This window comes from Cupressus sempervirens, chromosome 2, assembly GCF_028749045.1.
Source record: "Cupressus sempervirens isolate cs-2001-9-10 chromosome 2, ASM2874904v1, whole genome shotgun sequence".
Classification (NCBI taxonomy): Eukaryota; Viridiplantae; Streptophyta; class Pinopsida; order Cupressales; family Cupressaceae; genus Cupressus; species Cupressus sempervirens.
The window spans coordinates 275067161-275079192 of record NC_143119.1 but is presented as its reverse complement, the minus strand read 5'-3'; positions in this window follow the sequence as shown (position 1 = coordinate 275079192).

The window sequence follows — 12032 nt, the reverse complement described above, 5'->3', positions numbered from 1 at the left end:
CCTTTTTGCAAAATTCTACTAGGTCAACTAGAACTAAAATATTTTTTTCCAACTTAGAGTAAATATCTTGGGTGGCATCCCTAATTGGTCAAATAATTATTTTGTATACAAAATAATTCCTTTACCTTTTATTCCACTATTATGTAAACTATTAAATCATACATGTCTCTTTTCCATACTATCTATATTGATGTCTTATGTTTTACACATCATCATCAATATGTATACTATTTCCATCTAACCTCACCCTCACGAATAACATCATATAAACAAGTTATACCTCAAAACAATACACCGTTGTAAACCAACTTTAAACTTAGACAATTTTATGAGTACCAAAAAGCTAACTATCTTTAGTTCCAAGGTTTTCTATAATCATTTACATCATGTGTTGCCATTAATGAAAATATTTACATATATCCAATTTTCAATAATCTTTCCCTTTGGAATTGATGGCAACGAAATAGGGAAAACTAACTAAGTATCAAAACTAAAGTACCAAAACTTACTACAGTTACCATCTATTACAAAATGCTGACAAATGCTCCCCTTTCAATATGGTTAAAAAATACATAACTTACAATTTTCTCATGCAACTTCTCCACCTTTTACATTAATGACAAAGGTTTGAATGTTAAAAAATTATCAAATCATTTTGTCTGTCTGCTGTTAAAACTATCAAAAAATTTGTCTTTCTACCTAAAGCTGATATCATCTTCATACAATCATAAAAAATTTCCTTTAGACTATCCAAACCTTTTCCCATGTGTCCTTGGTTGCTTCACTAGTATTGAGCATTGCACAAAAAGAAAATGATGCAATCTTAATTGCATTAAGGTTAGAGTATGTGAAATTGGAATAAGTGTCCTTTGTTTTCATGCATTCCTCCAATTGTCTCTCAATGGTTGATAGTTTTAGAACAATAGATTCTTTGAATTCTAATAAACTTCTCAGAATATGCTCTTTTTCAAGTTACAATTTCTTGATGACAATGTGAACACTAGCAACTTGTCCTTCAAAATATTCAACTCTGCTAGAAGGTTGTTGTAATTGACATGTCAGAGCTTTTGGATCACTCAAATTCCCTTCAATATTAGTATCCAACCCTTTAGTAAACATATTAGATAAATTACATGTGATGTATAGTATCTTGCCAACTTGTTGACATATTTAGAGTTCCTTGATTCAAGTATCAAGACCGAGAAAATCATTCTTTATGTTCTGAAAAATAGTGCTTAAAACATTAGCATCATGAGAAATTTGAGCCTTAGACTCTACAACATTTAACAAATTTGTAAACTCATCATCAAAAGGTTTTACTATTGCTTTAGCTCTCTGTTTAGGGTTTGCTTCTATATGTTTGGCTGTTAGAGTGTTATACAATCTATTACTAACCTCCATTAATTCCCTTTGTAGACTTTTGACTTTCCTATTCTTCTCATTCATCTTTGTCAAAGATGAGATCAAGTTAGATTGATCATCATCATCATCAATAAGATTAGCAAGAGATATTAGAGTGGATGAGCTAGATGTTTTAAACTCATCTTCCTCTTGTTTCTTCTAATTTCCTTCCTTGTTTTTCTCTCTTCTTATGCCTTCTCCTCTCTTTCTTTCTTTTATTTTTATTTATTTTATTTTTCTTTCTTTTCTTCTTCTAGCTTCTTCACTTTTTTTTTATCCTCTTTTATTTTCTTATTCTTTCTGCATATTCACCTCCTAAAGAAACTTTAGCTTAGCTTCCTCAATATTTTTTGTCTCCTCTTCTAACTTTCTTTTCTCCTCTTCAATCAATTTTAACTAATCTTGAAGGTTTTTAGAGTGGGACTTAGGTTTATTAGAACTTATAAAAGGATCATCATCAATGTTAATTATAACACTTTTTTTATCACTTCACATTTTATCACCACTTATTGACACTTCCAAAGTTTACTCTATAGTATTAGGTCTTGCCTCTACCTCAATCATCATTTTGTTGATGGCTACAATTGTTTCACTTATTATGACATTCTTTTCACCTCCCATAAATAGAATTGGCATCATATTTTTTTGTAAGTAGGGTTCTAGATTGTTCATCAATTTCTTGATTTCTTCTTCATTCTCAATTTTTACATAGTTCTCATCATGGATTTCTAAAGTTCCATATCTTCTTTATGAACTAGTGTCTTCTTTTCTAAAAGTTTTTCATAGACTTTCTGATTTACAAAGCCTTTTATGTCTTTAAATTTAAAACTTTTAAGAATCATATATCTCACAGTAGAGATATCAATCTTCTCTTTCTCAATATCATTGTATAAATCATAAAACTTATTCATTTGCACAAAGTTTCCTTCATTTACAATAGTTGTGTTAATCTTTTCTATCTTTTGTTTGTAGGGTCCCCTTGTTTTACTTGCTGGTTTTTTAGAAACAATAACCTTTTCTAGTTATTTTATTTCTTGTTCCTCTTTTTCTTCTTCACTAGAATCTTCGGTTGTCAACAATGTTTTCTTCCTTTTCTTAGGTGCAGTATCTTGTTGCTTGATTCTTTTTTACTACCTTTTGGGTTCACTAGGTTACTCAGATGATACAACAACATATGGGAAGCTCTACTCTCTAGGAGTTTCTATAATGGATACATCAGATGCTTGACCAACTAATAGAGGTATCACATACATCACACCTTGTTCACTAGTTTGTTTTAGTCTAGAGATTGTTTTTCTAAATTCTTATGATTCTTCTTCTAACATACTAGCCTCAAACAATGCTTTCTTCATTATAGTCACAACCTTCTTATGAGATACTTTTTCTAAAGATGTTGGTAAGCTAACTAGGTTATCTCCTCATATGTTCCAAATCTGTAGGAGGCTTGATCCTTTTCTAAGTTCAACAATAGATCAATTGAACCAATAGCTACATCATCGGTCAATTCATAACCTAAGGGTTCAAGAAATGTTTCCCTTGCTTCTACTACTTTCATATAAGTTAGCTTTGTATCTATCATATAACATATATCATCCTTAAATCTATTAGGAATTGCTAGTGCAATTCTAAATCTCTATTTCATTTCATTTTGGAATTTCTTGATAATCAAATTGCCACTATCCAAGGTTTTATCTATAGGATGTCTTCTACATACATCTATTATCTTACCCATGGTACATCTTTAACTACTCATGATATCTATAACTGATAAAAATAGAAGTATTTTAAATAAATGAAAGAATATATGATTTATTAGTGACTAAAATTTGAATAACCCATTCCTAGTTCTTTTAATATTTTCAAAATTTTCAAGGAGTTGTACTCACAAAATCTCACTGAAATTTACTTGTTCTTTCTCAATGGAATTCTTGTAGAATACATAGATAAATCCTATTGACAACTCATCACTCTTAGAGCTTGTAGAAATATAATATGTAATGATTCTACTCAATAATCTCCATCATGTTGTTTGATGGTGTTGATCACCATTTCCTTAACATTATAAATTTCTTTAGTATTAAGTTTAGCATTCTTCTTGACTAGTTTCTCACCAAAGGGTACACTACCTTATTTTCTAAAACCAACACCTTCATGAGTAATGTTGGTAGAGATGTCAACTACATTGTCTTCCATCCAAAACTTCCCATTAATAATTCTACTTAATATAATTTAAGTTTGTTCTTCATTATCAAGTTCATGGAAGAAGTGACATTTAACTAGGTCCAAACCTTTTAGATGTTCAAATTTGGACTTCACTGCCATATCATGATTGAAAATAATTTCCATATCATTGTTCATAAATTCACCTCCAATATTTTCAAACTTGCTAGACAAGTAGCTTCCTATGTCTTTCAAGTAAACTACATTGTTAAAAGTTATTGATAAGGATGAATTAGGGTTTCCTTCTAAGGATTTCATAGGAAAAACATTCAATTTGGGTCTCTCATCATTCTCAAGAATTTGAATCACTATCATGTCCATAATTTGACCAAATAGAAATTTATTGAAGAAATTTTGCATGAAGAAATGATAAAATACCTTTTTTGAAGTATAGTTTTTTCTCAAAATCACCTTGACAAATCACTTCTAGGTGCTCTAAACTTAGGATATAATCACAATGTGGAAGTAATAAATTTCTTACTCTATTTATCCAACTTGAACTTGCATTAATTACATACTTTGCAAACTTGAAAAAGTTGTTTGTTTTATTCTAAAATCAAATATCTTCTCAAAATCATTTTTTTGATATTTAAATGTTACTTGTGGTTAATCATAACTTCCTTTCATCATGAAAATGCTCCAACAAACTTTGCTCCGTGAAATTTGCTGTGAAAAAATAGATTTCATCTTCTATCATAGAATAAACTTTCTCTATTATAATAGTAACTCTTATTTCCTTTGTAACTTGTTCTGATAACCTCGAAATTGCAAGCGATCTTAATTACAATCTAAAGTCATGTAGATACATCATTTACCATCCTTTCTACTCATAGTTCAATCTTTAAATAAAGTTTTAGATTCTAGTACTATGAATAAGCTTAATCCAACTTGGTTGAATCAAACTTGCTTACTAACTTCAATCTTCCTTTCTCTACATCATCTAAATTTTCCTTAGATCCAATAGTTAATCCCTTTACAAATGTCTCATTAAGTTCTCAAATTTCACTAACTCCATTTCTTTGATCATAATTATCTTTTGTAGTTCTGAAGTTCCTTTCATGATTTCTTCTATCATTTCCAAAGTTTCTTCCATTTTTCCTTCTATCCATCCTACAATACTTCACTATATGTCCAAAGTTGTTGCATAGCTAACATACTGGGGTTCTACTTCTAGGATTATGTTGATCAATATAGGTGTTTGACAATTTTGGGCTATGTCTCCAAACTTGTTATACTTATGGGTAAAACTAAAAAGCTATGTCACCTTTTAGGCCAACTTATTAGAACAACTAATTTTGAGTATTTCTATCTAAAAATCAATTTTTCTCAAACATATGATCTAGATAAATTCATCCTAGCTAAGTTATATATGGTCTCACACTTTGCTCAATTTGAAATGTCTATTAAATGCATGTTTTATACTAATTTGTATCTAATTGCTAAAGAAATATAATTATCTCAGAAAATTGATGTTTCAATAGCTCTTACTATTTTTTATGATATATTTTTAATAACTTGTAAAAACCATTTTATAGAGCTAAAAGAAAGGTAAACATTAAGAAACCCCCCTCCAAGGAAAGATATAAATTATTGGCGAATCTTTCATTACTTTGAAAAACCAAAGTATTTTTATTGATGAATCTCTAATTTTTTTAATTTTAAATATTATTTACATTCACGATTATTTTAGAATCATAATTTTTTAGTACAAAATATTAGTGAATCTCAATAATAATAGGAAGTTCGCTAATCATCATGGAATATTACAAATCAAAATTGAACATGTTTTATCTTATAGAAATTATGAGGATAATTACATTATATTTTAAATCAATTGTGAAAACTTAATATTGGTAATATATCCTTGAAGTAACTAATAATTATGATAATTATTGGTAAATTAATTTTATTTTTTTCAATAATATATAATACTTAGGAGAATCAAATCAAATCATGTATCAAATATTGTGGTGAATCTTTGAGTTTAAATTTTTTTAATAAAACTATTTATTGAGCATTTTAAAATATTTTACAACTAAATTTATTAAAAATGTGACAATTTACATTACATTAAATCTTAAATTATTAGCCAAATTACTAGCAAAAAATTTCTAAATTTTGCAAAATTGCAATTATTCACCACTAAAAATTAGCCTAGCTCAAAGTCAAGAATATTATCATATAGAGTTTATAGTGTTTTAGTTAGATATAGTATATTATAATTAAAAATATATATAAGCAAATATTTTAACACTCAAAAAGATTTTGATTTTGAGAAAGAAAATATTATTAAATCATATCAAAAATATTTGAAACTTATATGATGTTCTAGAGGAGAGAGTCCTCTTTAGAATGTATAATTTTTACTATGATCAAAATATTTTTGTTTTGAAAAATGTGGTGGGAGCTTAAAACTATCAATTTTAGTTGAGTTGAAATTTGAATCATTATAAAAGAGAAAATATAGGTCTAAATCCAATTTGTATTTTTGAATGTTCTAGATATATATGTTGCCTAGAGAATATTCTAAGATCAAAGGGAAATGAGGTTATTTTCATATAGTTTTTTGGTGGGAACTAAACCCCTAATTTTCAACATTTTTCAACAACAAAAAAAATTATATATAAAAATTATGCAAATATATCAATTTTTATTCCAAATAATTGTTAAAAATTATAATCCTAAACCTGATCAATTTCTATAGATTTCATTAGTTTACTTCATTTTCAAATTCATGATCTGCTTTCTTTCTTCATAAGGTTTTATTTATCTCGATGTCCTCTCATTAGATCTTCTTCTATCTATGGAGTTAGTATTTCCAAACATTCTACCATTCCTTCTATCATTATCATATTTAGCTTTCCTACAACCAATTGCATTATGACCAATACCATGATAATTATGACAAAAAAAAATAGTAACATGATTAAATGACTTATTTATACAATCTCTTTTCATATTACATATTTCATTATATGAAAAATACTAGAATAAAGCTTTTGAAGTTGTACCTTGCTTTGAGTTAGTTCACCTTTCACAATTGTTTTGTAATTTTGAAGCTCTTCATGATATTTTTTCAATGCTTCAAGTTTAGATGTCTTCTTTGCTAGATTGGCTCTAAGATCTAAATTTTTAGTCCTCAAATTAGATTCAACTTTGCTAGGATCACTCTTCAAACTAAACTTTAGATTGGTAATATTCAAATCATTCTTCAAGATCTGGTACTTTGTTTTAATCTTTGAGTATTCATCATCACTAATTTCAGATTTAGTAGATTTGAGATTGGATTTGAGATGTTCAATCTAGTTCTTTAGTTGTCCAATGTACACTTTGTAGTCTTCATATATGTTTCTCAAATCATCCCTTCCTATAGTAAGGAGATCAATTTGTTCAAGCACCTCTTCAAGGTTCTTCATTAGCCATTCCATATCCATAGGAATCTTACTCAAGTTGTTAAGCCTCTTCTAAGTAACTAGGCTCTGATACCAATTGTTAAAAATAGGGAATATTGAGAGGGGGGTGAATCAGTATTCTATAAACTTTTGTTACTAATTGGATATTATTTACTACCTTGAACCATACATAAGAAATTCTATGTTGAATGGTAAAACTAACCATGCACAAAGAGAACTCATAACACCATATTTTACTAACTAGGGAAACCCTGGCCAAGGGAAACCCTAGTGGGGATGATACCCACTAGATGATGTACTAATATAAATTTTCCTTGTTATAGGATGGACCCTATTAGGAGTCTATAAACTCATTTAGGAATATGAGTCCCTATTAGGATACTTTGAAGCCATGTTAAGAGATTCCAACCCTATTATGAGTTGTGGTACAATATATGCAAGAAGAGCTCACTACCAAACATGCACTTGTAATTACAAAAGGATCTCGCTGCCCAAACAAGTAGTTTACTTTTAATTTCATCAAGTATAGAAATATAGATGATGCAACTTCTTTTAGCTGATTTCTATCCTCGGCTCAATATTGGATCAAAATTAGGTTATCAAAAACTCTCTTCTTCATATGTTACAAAACTTTGCATTCATAAATAACTTCACATCACATCATATTACTCAGTTAACAATAATCTTGCAAGATGTCTTACATAAATAACATGCCTTTTCACAAACTGTTACTACATCATCTAGAACCAAAATAAACTTTTCCAACTTAGAGTAAACATCTAGAATGTCATCCCTAATTGGTCAAATGCTTTTTTTTGTAACCAAAATAATTTCTTTACCTTTTATTCTATTGTTTTGTACACTAGTAATCATACCTATCTCTTTTTCATATTTTCTATACTAATTTCCTAGGTTTTACACATCACCATCAACATGTATATTGTTTCCATCTAACCTCTCTCATAGATAACAACAATATAAACAAGTTATACTTCAAAATAATACATTGATGTAAACCAGTTTTATACAGACAATTTTTTGAGTACCAAATAGCTAAGTATTTTTATTTCTAAGGTTTTCTACAAGAATTTACATCATGTGTTTCCATTAATTACAATATTTACATATCAACATATAGACAATTGTCAAAAACATGTACGTATAAGTCCTTGAAGCTGGAATCTACTCTCTTCAGCTCATTTTTAACCCTTAAGACATCAACAAATTTGGCTAATTTATTTGTAGCTTCCCCTTCAGCTACAAGCTTTATGATCAAGTCTTCTTGGGGTGACTCCCTAGTGTTGGAAAATACATACCCCCTAATTTCCTTCAAAGTGTTTCAAATATAGCCCTCTGGGTCATACATTCTATAAGGGGTAGTGGATAAATTGCAATGGTAGAGGAAGCATAAATTTGGTCTAAGGATTCCTTGGCAATTGAAAAGTCTCCTATCTTGAAACACCAATAGAGAAAGATGTCCTTATGGCCCTAAGTATTCCCTTTTGACCATGAATAACTACCACATGAATTCAATGATGGATAGTCTAGGAGGAATATACTTTGTTATTATATCTAGTGGTTGTAGGCATGCATCGAGTCTCAGAAGGGAAAAAGTTGGAAAAACAAATATATCTCCCCAATTATGGTCTAGTTTCTTATTGTGATGTAGGAGGGATGGTCTCAAAAGACTCGTAAAAATCTCAAGGGATCTAAAGAAACTAGGGTCTAGCATCTTCATTATTACTAAGTTAAAATTATTAAATAAGGAAACAAAGTTAGAATAATGATAAAAATTGTCCCATCCCTATGTACAAAGTTGTTCTGTCATCTCTCCATTTGCATCAGATGTTTGGTCTATGAAGTCTAGGATAATGTATGCCACATTCTTATATAGAATTAGATGCATCAGAAATGAATAATGGTAGAGTTTGAGATTCTCCAAATATTGTTTCTATGCTAGGCCAATGCTTTTTCTCATCTTCTCTAGAATGTATGCTATATAATCATATTCCCCACCATGATATACATCTTGGGCTACAATATATATTGATGCATATACCATATTAGACCCATCACTACCCACTACCTTATGGACACCATATATAGTCTTTTGGAAGTAATTCTTAAAATTTTCCAAAGGCATCATCTTATCCACTTTCTTTGGATAATCCCCCAATTTCCTGAGGTCCATGGGGATGTGTTGCATCATAGCCTTCCCAATGTAGGCCTTTAGATTCATTTCAAACTTCCCTTGAAGTTCATCTATGTCCAATGTTCACTCATTCAACCTTCAAATTATAAGGCTTCAATAAAAGAAGCATGATCTAGCATGTGCAGAATAGTTCCATCATGTCTATGGCATGATTTAGTTGCTTAATTGTAATATTTAATCAAGGTCATTACCAAATCAATGTCTACAAATACTTCTGGGAAGATGAGTTTTTCCAAATTCTTCTTCCATTGATCGTAGACACGAATATTTACAAAATCTATTATTATAGAATTACCTAAAGAGCTTATAAAAATTTACACTAGGGTAAGAAACATATCTAAAGAATACATATAGGTCTCGAAAGTCATGGTCATTTGCAGAAACAACATTTGATGAATCTAGGAAAAGCTTCATCCATTCATCAGAATATTTATTCGGCTTTCTTTACCAATTTTTCTTCTCCTTTGGAAGTAGATGTCTTATTAATTTCCATATCTATCCCTTGAATCTATTCTACCTCTTTTTCTGACATGTTGATTATAAAATTGAAAATAAAAAAAAACTATGCAATTAGCACTAAAATCTCTAAAATCTCCATGTCACCCCACTTTTGTTTCCTGTTCTATTGGCAAAAGTGAATTTTGTTCTTTAGATGAGTTTAGCCTTTTTCCCAAAATGTTTGAGTCTAGGGTGAAACTCCTAAACATGATTTGGATTCATTATCACTCAAATACCAAGCCTTGGTGGAAAACCTAAAACTATCTTCTCCATGGTAGGTTTCTAACCCATGAAGATGATTTCCTGTAGAAGAGATAAAAATGAAAAACAAGATGTTAAGTGTCATACACCTTAACCAAATATCCTTAATAGATAGAAATATGGTTTTCAAAAATTCAACCAATAAAGGAGCATTGGAAAAAAAAAATGAAATTACCTACTCCTCGGCAGGTATCCAACACATGTAGGTAATTTTCCAATTATACAAGAAAAATCAAGTCAACAAGTTGATTTGGCCCCCATACTACATTTAGTGTATATCTAAATGATATTATAATGACTCAATCCATTAAAAAACAAATATATGGTCAAAATATCACTTGGTGGATTCTCAACAATAGAGTACTCTAATGACAACTTTCTGAAACTTAAAGGAAAATAGAAAAGTAAGTTAGAATTCTTTAGAATAACTGAGAGGGGGGGGGGGGGGTAGGTGAATCAGTTATTCAAGGTCCAAATGCCTTATTAATACCTTTTTACTACTTTTAATGAATCCATATCCTTTTCATCTGTTCAAACTTAAATCAATCATATAAGCAAGTAACAGTAAATCAACATGCAAAGATAAAACACTCAAGATCAACACATGACACAATGATTTACGTGGAAACCCAATTTGGGAAAAACCACTAGTAACATGCTACTTGATTCTCACTCTTCTGAAGTGATGCCCTGTTAAAAGCCTACCCTGTTAAAGGCTTACAACACACTGTTAAATGTGACCTTGTTAGAGGATTTCACCAAACTATTAGGAATGGGCCTGGTTAAAGGTCTTTAGAAAATTCTCTTGGAATGTCACCCTGTTAAAGGATTTTTCTAATGGTTGTTAAACCAACCTAAGTCCATAGGATTTAGACTTATAGTTACAATTTCTAGAAAGTAACAATAATGGTCTTTTGATCTGATATAACTTACAACATGCTTTGCAGATTTTAGATCATGCTTTCGATTCAATCCTTATGCTTGGTTTTAATTTCTTTAGCTCTGACGGCTTGTCTTCCTCGCAGGCTTCATCTCCTTGAGTCTTCTAACTCATTCTATCAATACAATCACCTTTGTGGTCATCTATACAAATAGAATTTTTGTGCTATCTTCTCCTAGGCACATTGTTCAGCATTTCATGCTTTTATGCTTGACCACTATCTCCTTTCCTTCTATCCCCTCTCGCTCTCTCTCTCCCCTTTTTTTATTAACTTATGTCTTCTTATATAGAAGTCTAATTTGCCTTTACTGCTCAATTTTCCCTCTTCAATTATAGGGTTTCAAAATTGATTAGGTAGGATACAATGTATCTACCCCATATCTTGTTTTCTTGAAACTTTGCAAGTTGTATCTTAAAAATTTTATACATGGTGTTCTAAGCCACCAACTCATCATTCTTATCTTTATTTTAATTTATAGATTTCTAGATAACAACCTTGTCAGCTCAGATCTGGCGAATCTTCAATTTCCTAAATAATGCAGCAACTCGACATTATTGAGTTACTGGTGCTTGGCACCTCTGTGTTACTCGGCACCTATACCAGCTCGGCACTTGAACTTGCTCGACACTTGAACTTGCTCAACACTTGAACTTACTTGGCACTTAACTCTACTCGGCACCACTCGGCATCTGAAATTTACTCGGCATTAACTAGAACTTGCTCGACTCTTACTAGCTTGCCCGGCTCCTTCTCTCTAATGTACTTAGTTTGAGCTTCACAAAAGACTTGGTTAAAACCTTAAATCTTTGATATGTTTCAGTGTGCCCATTCTTTGTAGTATGTCATCAAATACATTCTTTCATCAATGGCTTAGCTGATCCTTGTACTTCATTCCAACATCATAACTTCAATCTTTCTCTAGGTATTTTAGTTACATCTTATTAATTGCCTCCACCTTGACAATCAACTAATTGATAGTATTTGGATCACTAAAGCAATTGTCATCCCTACAAGTAGCAAGTTTGACATCAATGACAAAACAATGATTGAGGACATTCTTTACTAGTTCCATATTTTATTCCAGCA